We start from the raw sequence: 8,815 nt of genomic DNA, 5'->3' as shown, positions 1-8,815 counted from the left end.
CACTTTGGATACACTGCTTATCTAGTTCAAAAAACTGTTTGAAAGATGTTATTCTGGTTATCTAGCATTTGCAGGTATGGTTTCCAGCTATGGGACTTTGCAGAAGCTTTTTTGTCAAAATAACTTGTTATCATCGCAGGTTTCTGAAAAAAAAATAGGTTCCTGTAAGATGGCATGCATAGTAATTATGCAGTATAGTAGAATAGCTTGGTATGATGAGCAGCAAAAACATTATGGCCATTTGAGAATAGTCCTACTTACAAAAAAATGTGAGTTTAGGGATTTAAATGTCAAGTTATCATCTCTAGCTTAAGATTTTCTAGATGTCTATGTGTGAGGCTGTATTTAAAATTTTTATGGGAAACTTGGTAACTGCAATATGTTACTGTATCCCTCCTTTGTATGATGTTGCTCTTTATGAGTTAAGTGTTTGTCTTTATGAGTCAAAGATTTAGTTAAATGACATCTCTCAAAATGATACACTGTAGTGTTCTGATGAAGCTGAAAATAAAATGTCCTCCTTTAACCTGGCACCATTCCGAAACCTTGTACTTGTCTGACTTCCATGCACAAGATTGAACCAGTTTAAACTCCTTTTCCTACATCTCTGAAGTTGTACTACAGATGGCATCATATTCCGTCACTGTCTCTCTTTTCTTCTTTCTGTCTTTCTGTCCTGAAGGAAAGATCTGTAAAGCACTGTGTTTCTTCACTAGGTGTTGCTATAAAAGTGCAAGGGGTCCTGCTCTACCCATTCAATAATCTTTAACTCTATTTCCCTTTCTAGTTCCTAAGTAGATACCATACACATTGCTGTCCAGTGTCTCAGGTTAATAGCTTGACTATATAGCCCATTTGAAGATAGAAGAACATGTGTTAATTATAGTAGTCTGCTGTGGCCCTAATCAGAGTTCATTAAATCCTTACTCATTATTACTCATTTTCCTATGTCCTTGACACATTGAGTTTCTTAAAAAAGTCAAGGATATTAAGGTGAGGCCCAACACTTTCCTCTTCAAGACTGATGTGGAAACAGTATACACTGTGCTCACCCATCATCACTGCATCCAAGTGGTTAAGCTGGCTGTATAAAAAGACACTGTGGCTGTACAAGGTAAATGGAGCTTGTCTGCAAATTACTCAACACTCTAATAAACAACAGCTTGTTTTCCTTCATCTGTGAAAATATGCAAACAGAGCAGAAGAAATGTGATTGGGGCAGCAATGGCAGTGAGCTTAGCCAATACTACCCTGATAAAATGGGAAAAGAGGTAGTATTCCAGTCTGCTTTAACAGATTCATCAAATGTTCTGTTTGATTTACTGCTAATGTTCTTATCATTTGGGTGGGGACAGAAGTGTAACTGGGAAGCTTCTGTAGGCATATCAGCAATTCCACTTCTTTGCTAAGACTTATAACTAACCATAAGCTGTCTAGTGTGAATTTCCTGGATCTCACAATCTCCAAAATTAAAGCTCTGGCTCCCTTTCAAATGACATTACCAAAAGCCTATTAGAGTCAGATTATAGTTGCAGTCCACAAGCATGTACACTGGGGTCTTCAAGCACAATGTCATGAAATGTCAGGGCATGAGAATAAGAATAATGAGAATCTGTGAAGAAATGCATCACTTCAATCACCAGCGTAAGTAAGGTACAGAAGGAATCCAAAAAGAAAAAACAACAACAAAAAAATAACATTTCCTGACTCAGACCTCCCAACCAAATCATGGGGGATTTCAGAGGCATTTATACAGACCCTATAAATGAAATGCAAAAATGAAGCAGGGCCTCGACTTACACCGAAGTTGCCAATGAAATAAAATTGATTCATCATCAGTGACAATAAACCCCTTAGCAGAATTTTGGCACTGGGACTCTTATATTCTGAAAAAGGGCAAAATCATTCACAGCATACTGGAAGAGAAGGCCAGCAGTATCACAAATGAAGAAAGACGTATGATCAAATACATTCTCCTCCAATAAAAATACTGCCACATCATGAGTGAACAAAATAAATTCTCAAATCCCACCACAAGTAATAAATTCTACAGTATACAAAAGTATACAAAAAGTGACTGCGACACTGACTGTTTTTTACAAAGCCCAATGCTCCTGTTTTTACATTGGGAATACTACAAACTTAAAATCAGAAACAACCACAACCACTCAGAAATTAGATTCAGAATTTAAAAAAACCTGCTCATAAATGAAATGGTGACACTGCTGGTCATTCTAAATTTAAATTTCAAATGATTGACAGAGTTAGTTGCAAAGAATAACAAGGTGACAAAAAACTCTATCCTAGAGAATAGGGAAGTTGAGTGGCAAGTGCACATTAATGTCTACCACTCACCAGCCATTACTACATTGGTATCCTTTAAGACTTTAAGACTGTGCTATTAAACTTTTGTTTCCATCTTTGCTCCATTAGATTCATCATCTGAGTACTTTTCATTTACACAGGCTGTTTTCACATTTTGAATCTGCTTTGGGATAACTAAAACAGTGTTCTGTTTATGTTTCTAATGTCCATAATATTCATATTGTTCTTAATTTCTTGATTTCAGTCTTGTTTCTGTTTTTAATACACTATATGTCCTGTACATTCATAGGTTTTCATTTTAATAACCAGATTTTTACACAGATTTTTTGAACTTGCACTTAAGTATCTCTCAACACATCTAATTTCATTATTACTAATTCTAGTTTAGTTGTTACTGTTGTTTTAATTGGCTGTAATTTTATTTGGTTCCTAATTACCACAGCCCTTGTCAGTCCCCAGGCACTCTGTACTTTCACTGTCCATATCTGTAAGCTTTTTTTTCTTTAAACCCACTTTCTCTTCCATAGTTCCTTGTGTCTCTTTGTCCTTTTTTCTTTTTTTTTTCTTTGATTTTAAAACAATAAATAAACAAATAAATTAGAAAGCACACAAATAACTATTTACAAAGGTCCACAGCTGATCAGTACATCAAAGTTCTACATCAACAATTAATATTTTTCAAGCAAGTCTTTTAAGTTTATGTCAAGATTTACACAAATATGTAATATTTGAAGTTCTCATCTTTATAATATGCAATTCACCACTGCAAACAATTTTTGCCATATTAATACTAATTATATAGTTATAATTATATAAACTAATTATATTTATAATTATATAAACTAATTATAATAATACTAATACCCTGAGGAGTCCCCATAGCAGCTACAGAAATATCAGCAGATGTGTTACAAAAAATTAAGACAGTTAACTCATATATTGTGAGATTTAGGCTGTCCTACTCAGACTTACAACACGTCTAATAAATAAATCTAATGTACTCACCTAGAAAAGCAGAACATGCACACAATGTCTTCTGCTGTGACACGTGGTCACTCATGTCCCTGGGCAGGGTTGGAGTTGGACTAACAGCAATGTCTTCATTCATTACTGGGATGCCAGTGAGGACACAGGAACTATTCACAGTTGCCTAAATGTTGGCCCCCAAGATGTCCTTGCTGTTCCCTTAGCTATTCTCAATGAAAAAGAGAGTGAAAGATAGAAAGATAGAAAGATAAATAGGTAGAAATAAAGCGAGAGATGGATGGATGGATGGATGGATGGATGGATGGATGAATGGATGGATGGATACATGGGGACAGATGGATGGATAGATGGATGAATGGAGAAATGAATAGATGGATGAATGAATAGATGGATGGATAGACAAGTAGGTGAATGGATAGCTAGACAGATAGATAGATAGATAGATAGATAGATAGATAGATAGATAGATAGATAGATAGAATAAGAGAAGTAAAGGAGGATGTGTCAGATAGCTTCTTTCGCTACTTCAGTTCTCTCTCTCCTGACCTTGGAACAAGTGAACTTGACAACTGCTGTATCTAGGAAAATTGTGACTTTTTTACTTCATTTCACTAATACAGTCCTGAAGGTCTTTGATGCTATAGAAAAAAAATATTTTGTGAGCAGAGTGTGGGTTAGAGCTTTGAACATACTTTTATATATGGTTTTGTATGAAAGAAATGATACCCAGCAGGCAGCTGCCATATTAGAGGAGAAGACTTTGGAGGCTGGTGATTACAGAAATATGGTGGGTTTGTTAGATACCACTGCCCAGATGTTTCCTCATAGTTATAAATGTGTATGTTGTGTAATTTGTTGTGAGCTTAATTATTTAGGTTATTGGAAGCAGTGTAGAAGACAGGTTTGGCTCAAAGGTGAACTTTATATGAATTATGCTGTTTCAAAAAAAAAAAATTCAGAAACTTCTGTATTGCAGTAGTACTGTCTGGAGAGGTAGCTAATGATTTGTTTTATTTATTTATTTATTTTATTTTATTTTTAAATAAAATAAAATAAATTAAAAACTCAGAAACTCCTGTATTGCAGTAGCACTATCTGGAGAGGTAGCTAATGATTTGCTTAATGAACTAAGATTATCTTTTTTTTCAGTTAAAGAGTGACTGGTCAGGGGGATCTCTTCTCAGGCTCAATGTTCCAGAGGTAGACCCTTTGGAAGATGGCAGATTAACAACTGATAACAGGTGAAGGCATTCCAGACCTTGAGGGTTTTCAAATTTTGGTCCCAGTCCTGCATTGAAGGAATTCACCAAAGTGAGTACTTAGGCACCTTTATTCATCAGGGGATGGGTGGGCATTCTCATCTTCTCTATATATATCCCATTTCCCTTCTCTGCTATATTTGACTCTGGTGAGAAAAGTGCTCCTGAGAAAAGACAGAACAGAAAAATGTAAAAGTGTGTGCATGGGGGGGGTGAAAGGGTTTATGGGTGCAAAATGTGCTGTGTGAGAGAAACTGATATGATTATGTTTTCAGACCAAGTCTCTGGCATGTTCCCCAGTCTTCTAAGCCCCCCATAGCCAGGAAGGGACTTCCACTTCAAACAGGCAGGTTATTATTGTAGATTCTTCTTGAGCCCCACATGATGGAGAATAGAGACCTAGATAATATCTGGCTACAATTAACAAGGTTGGGAGGGAGATGTTTTTGTTGACCATCCCTCTTAACCTTCTTGCACTGAACAACTTGGAAGTTGATTCTGGTCTTGAAGGATGTGCATTACCATATGCAAGTTTTTAGGCCTTGCAGTAGGCTTGTCCGTTTCTAGACAGGGAACACTTTTATTTCAATGTGTAGCCTTTTAGCTGCCATTAAACCATTTTTCAGGTTTATAATCCTGACAATGGTAGCTATTTTGGCAGAAAGGCATCACGGGTGGCATGATGTCAGGGTAATCCTATGAACTAGGCTTGTAAAGGCTTCAGGGCCATTAACCTAATACACACCTATGAACACACCTAATACATTCAACACTAGAGGGGGGGGGTAACTTTACTTTTCCAGTTTTTAGTAATTATTTTTCTGGCTATAGCAAGAATAGATCAAAGAAGAGGCACTTGGGTTTTTGGAATTATCTCAGGAATCAGAGCATTAAATAAAACTAAAGATTTAGAAATATTGCATCTATCTGAACTTAGAGCTTGAATAAAGTTATTGATTTCTTTCTAAAAAGGGAGATGACTTCATATTCATATACCATATGAGTCTAATCAGCTATTATTTCAGAATCACATCTCCAACACTTAATTCTGTTTGATTTATATATAATTGTAATTTTGTTAGGAGTAACAAACGCTCTGTGTAAAAATTACCAAGTGAAACATTTCCAATAGTAAAGATGTAGTTTTATCTGTAGACTTTAATATTATTTTTTTGTATTCTTAAGAGAAGATTTCATTATTAATTTCGGAAGACTAGTTCCAATAGGAATTGTAAAAATATGTGAAATCTAACTTAATAATTATATAAATTTGCAACAAATATGATTTATTTTTCATTGCATTATTACTGATATTTATTAAGAATTCCAGTAACTTGTACATATTTTATTTACCTCACAAAGTTTCTAAATATTTGTAAAAATAATCAATTCTCAGTATCTTGATTGCATTTGGACCTTAAATTTTCAATAGTATGTATATAAGTACCATTTAAGAATTGATGCCAATGAATTAATTACCTTGTTTAAATACTAGCATTTTGTTGAAGTTATGAGTTTCTAAGCAGTCATTTGTATATGCAATTGGAAATATAGAAAATATTAAGTCTTTAAATCAATAGTTAGAATATGTGACCTTTTAGAAAGAGGAAATTATGTTATTTAAATAGGGAATTTGAGAAGAGAGTACAATACTATTTACACAAAAATCTTTTCATAACCAGGTAAAACTATTAGGTACTATTTATTTATGACTGATTGTGATATATTTATTATTTTATAATAATATTTGTTGATGTATTTGTTTCAATTTTGAATCATAAGATGCATTTATCCAGAACGTTGTAACTTTTACAATTGTTGAAGTAGCATACAATTTAATATCAGGGAATCCTATTCCACCATTTTCCCAAGCTTTTCGGTGCCAATCAAAGGAAACTCTTGGTTAATTAGGATAACAAAAAAAATTAAGTAGAATATTATTCATCTTCCTCATCATTTGTTTGGTGGAGATAGTACTAAAGGTTTTAAGACAACAATATTTTAGGGAGAATTACCATCTTAATAAGCATTAATCATTCTTCCATGGTAAAGAAGAATTTGTTCCAATTTGTGACTAAACTTAAAATGTTATCAACAACCTGTTGAAAGTTTGTTTGTATAATAATATATAATAATATACTTGTTTTATTATGATTAAATCTTAAGTTTGAGATTTCTTCAAACTGTATCATAGAACTAATAGTATGTACTAATGGATTTTCTATATTTCCTATTGTTGTAAAATATAATCAGCAAAGAGTTGAATCTTTACTTCAAAATCTTCTTTTATTTTGATACCATTAATGTTTTTATTGGCTCTAATACTATTAGCAAATGGTTCTATAGCCAATGCAAAAAGTAAAGGTGATAGTGGACAGCCTTGTTTTGTGCTTTTTTTTTAATTTAAATGAATTAGAAATAACTTATTTTAACATAAGTGCAAAAGTTATTGTATAATTTAGAAATTAATGCAATTAGCTCATATAAGAAATTATACACTTTAAGTGTTTTAAACTGATATGATCAATTAACTAAGTGAAAAGCCTGATCTAAATCGAGACTAATATTTATTTTTATTTGCATAGTCCATTAATATATATATATATATATATATATATATATATATATATATATATATATATATATATATATATATTCTTATTATATTATCCTGTACTTGTTTGTTTAAAATAAAACCAATTTGATAAATAAAATGGACATGAACATTTTATAGTCCACATTTAAAAGTGAAATGGGTCTGTATGATGAACACTCTGTAGGATTCTGATGACAAGAATATTAAACTATATCTGAAGAATTTATCACAATAAAACAGCCTCCACTTGCTCGTTTGCTCATTAGGACTAGTGAGCAGCTCATCCAAGGTTCTCAAACCATCTGTATTTATGTTTATACATTTTTGTATTTCTTTCAGTGTAAGACTGTTGATTCCTTTATAGTTCTCATAAATCTCTTATTTTATTTTTAATCATTCACCCACTTGTATACTGTTTTCCTAAATGTATAAATTAATGTGGCCTTCCTATGAAATTCATCAGACCCTTGAAGTCTAACTTCTATCTCAGGATCCACAACACTAACATCAAAGAGTGAAGTTTTCAATAACTCCACCATTAATAAGACAAATGAATTCTCTGAGCTCATCAAATGCTAATATTACGCACATCTCTTCCACTACTGCAACATACCCTTAAACCCCACTGCATTAACCTAAGGCATGGTAGCCAGTCTTAACCAACTTGTTAACCCTTCAGTTACAAAAGACCACCTTAGTCAGTCAGATCACTTGGACTACTGCTCTCCAACTACAAAGACGAATGCCCTTTTTTGTGGCTGCAATTTACTGAACAAACCCTCTTAAAAGTCATCAATAATGAATATAACTGTGTGTTGCAAAGGTTTGATTTGTCTAACACTGGCTTTTAATGCATGATTATTTTTGAATAGCCCTGTAAAAGTGGGAAGTTGTTCAGCCTGATACTTCACAACTGAACAGTCCTGTAAAAGGCAATTGTTCTTTAATTTTGGGGAGGTATTGTATGAATGAAGAAACCCAATTGGAACAGGTGAATAGAAGTGTGAAACCAAATCTATTTCATTCAATTTAAAAGGCTAGCAATTTCTGTTCTGATTTTTAAACCTTACCTTCTGTATTAGATTTTTTTTCAAGTAACCCCAAATGATGTGCATGTTGTCTGGTCATGTTTATACCAATGATGGTGGTTATAAAAATTTGTTTTATTCGCATCTGCGCAAGTTAATTGAACAAGGCCATAAAGAGAGTTCCTGCTGGACCCAAGTATAAATGCTCCACTCTTGCTTGCATGCTGATTGGCCTAGGCATCTGAATGATAGGCAATTTCTATTAACTCTCTATATGTAAGTAGGGCTGCAGCATCAAGCTTTTTGATTGGACACCCAAGGCCTAGGGCTTCCTTTTATGACCAGTCCAAACATGTTGCATTAAAAGAACCTGTAATTTGTATTAAAGTCACTATAACATGCTATGCTTAAATACAGGTACAAGTTGTATTTTAAGCCTACCTTCTTATTAAATTCAATTAGCAGATGAAAGTGCTCATCCAAGCTTCAAATAATAAAGTTCTGTTTTAACTTCTCAACAGGTTTGTGGAAAATTACTTAATTATTTAGCTGGAAGCATTCTTGAACTGTTTTGTGGAAATGCCAGTGGATCTACCTTCAACTCAACCAAGGGGGTAATC

This window comes from Protopterus annectens, chromosome 3.part0 (assembly GCF_019279795.1).
Source record: "Protopterus annectens isolate FY-2018-M chromosome 3.part0, PAN1.0, whole genome shotgun sequence".
NCBI classification, from domain to species: Eukaryota; Metazoa; Chordata; order Ceratodontiformes; family Protopteridae; genus Protopterus; species Protopterus annectens.
Note: the sequence above shows the minus strand (reverse complement) of the source record.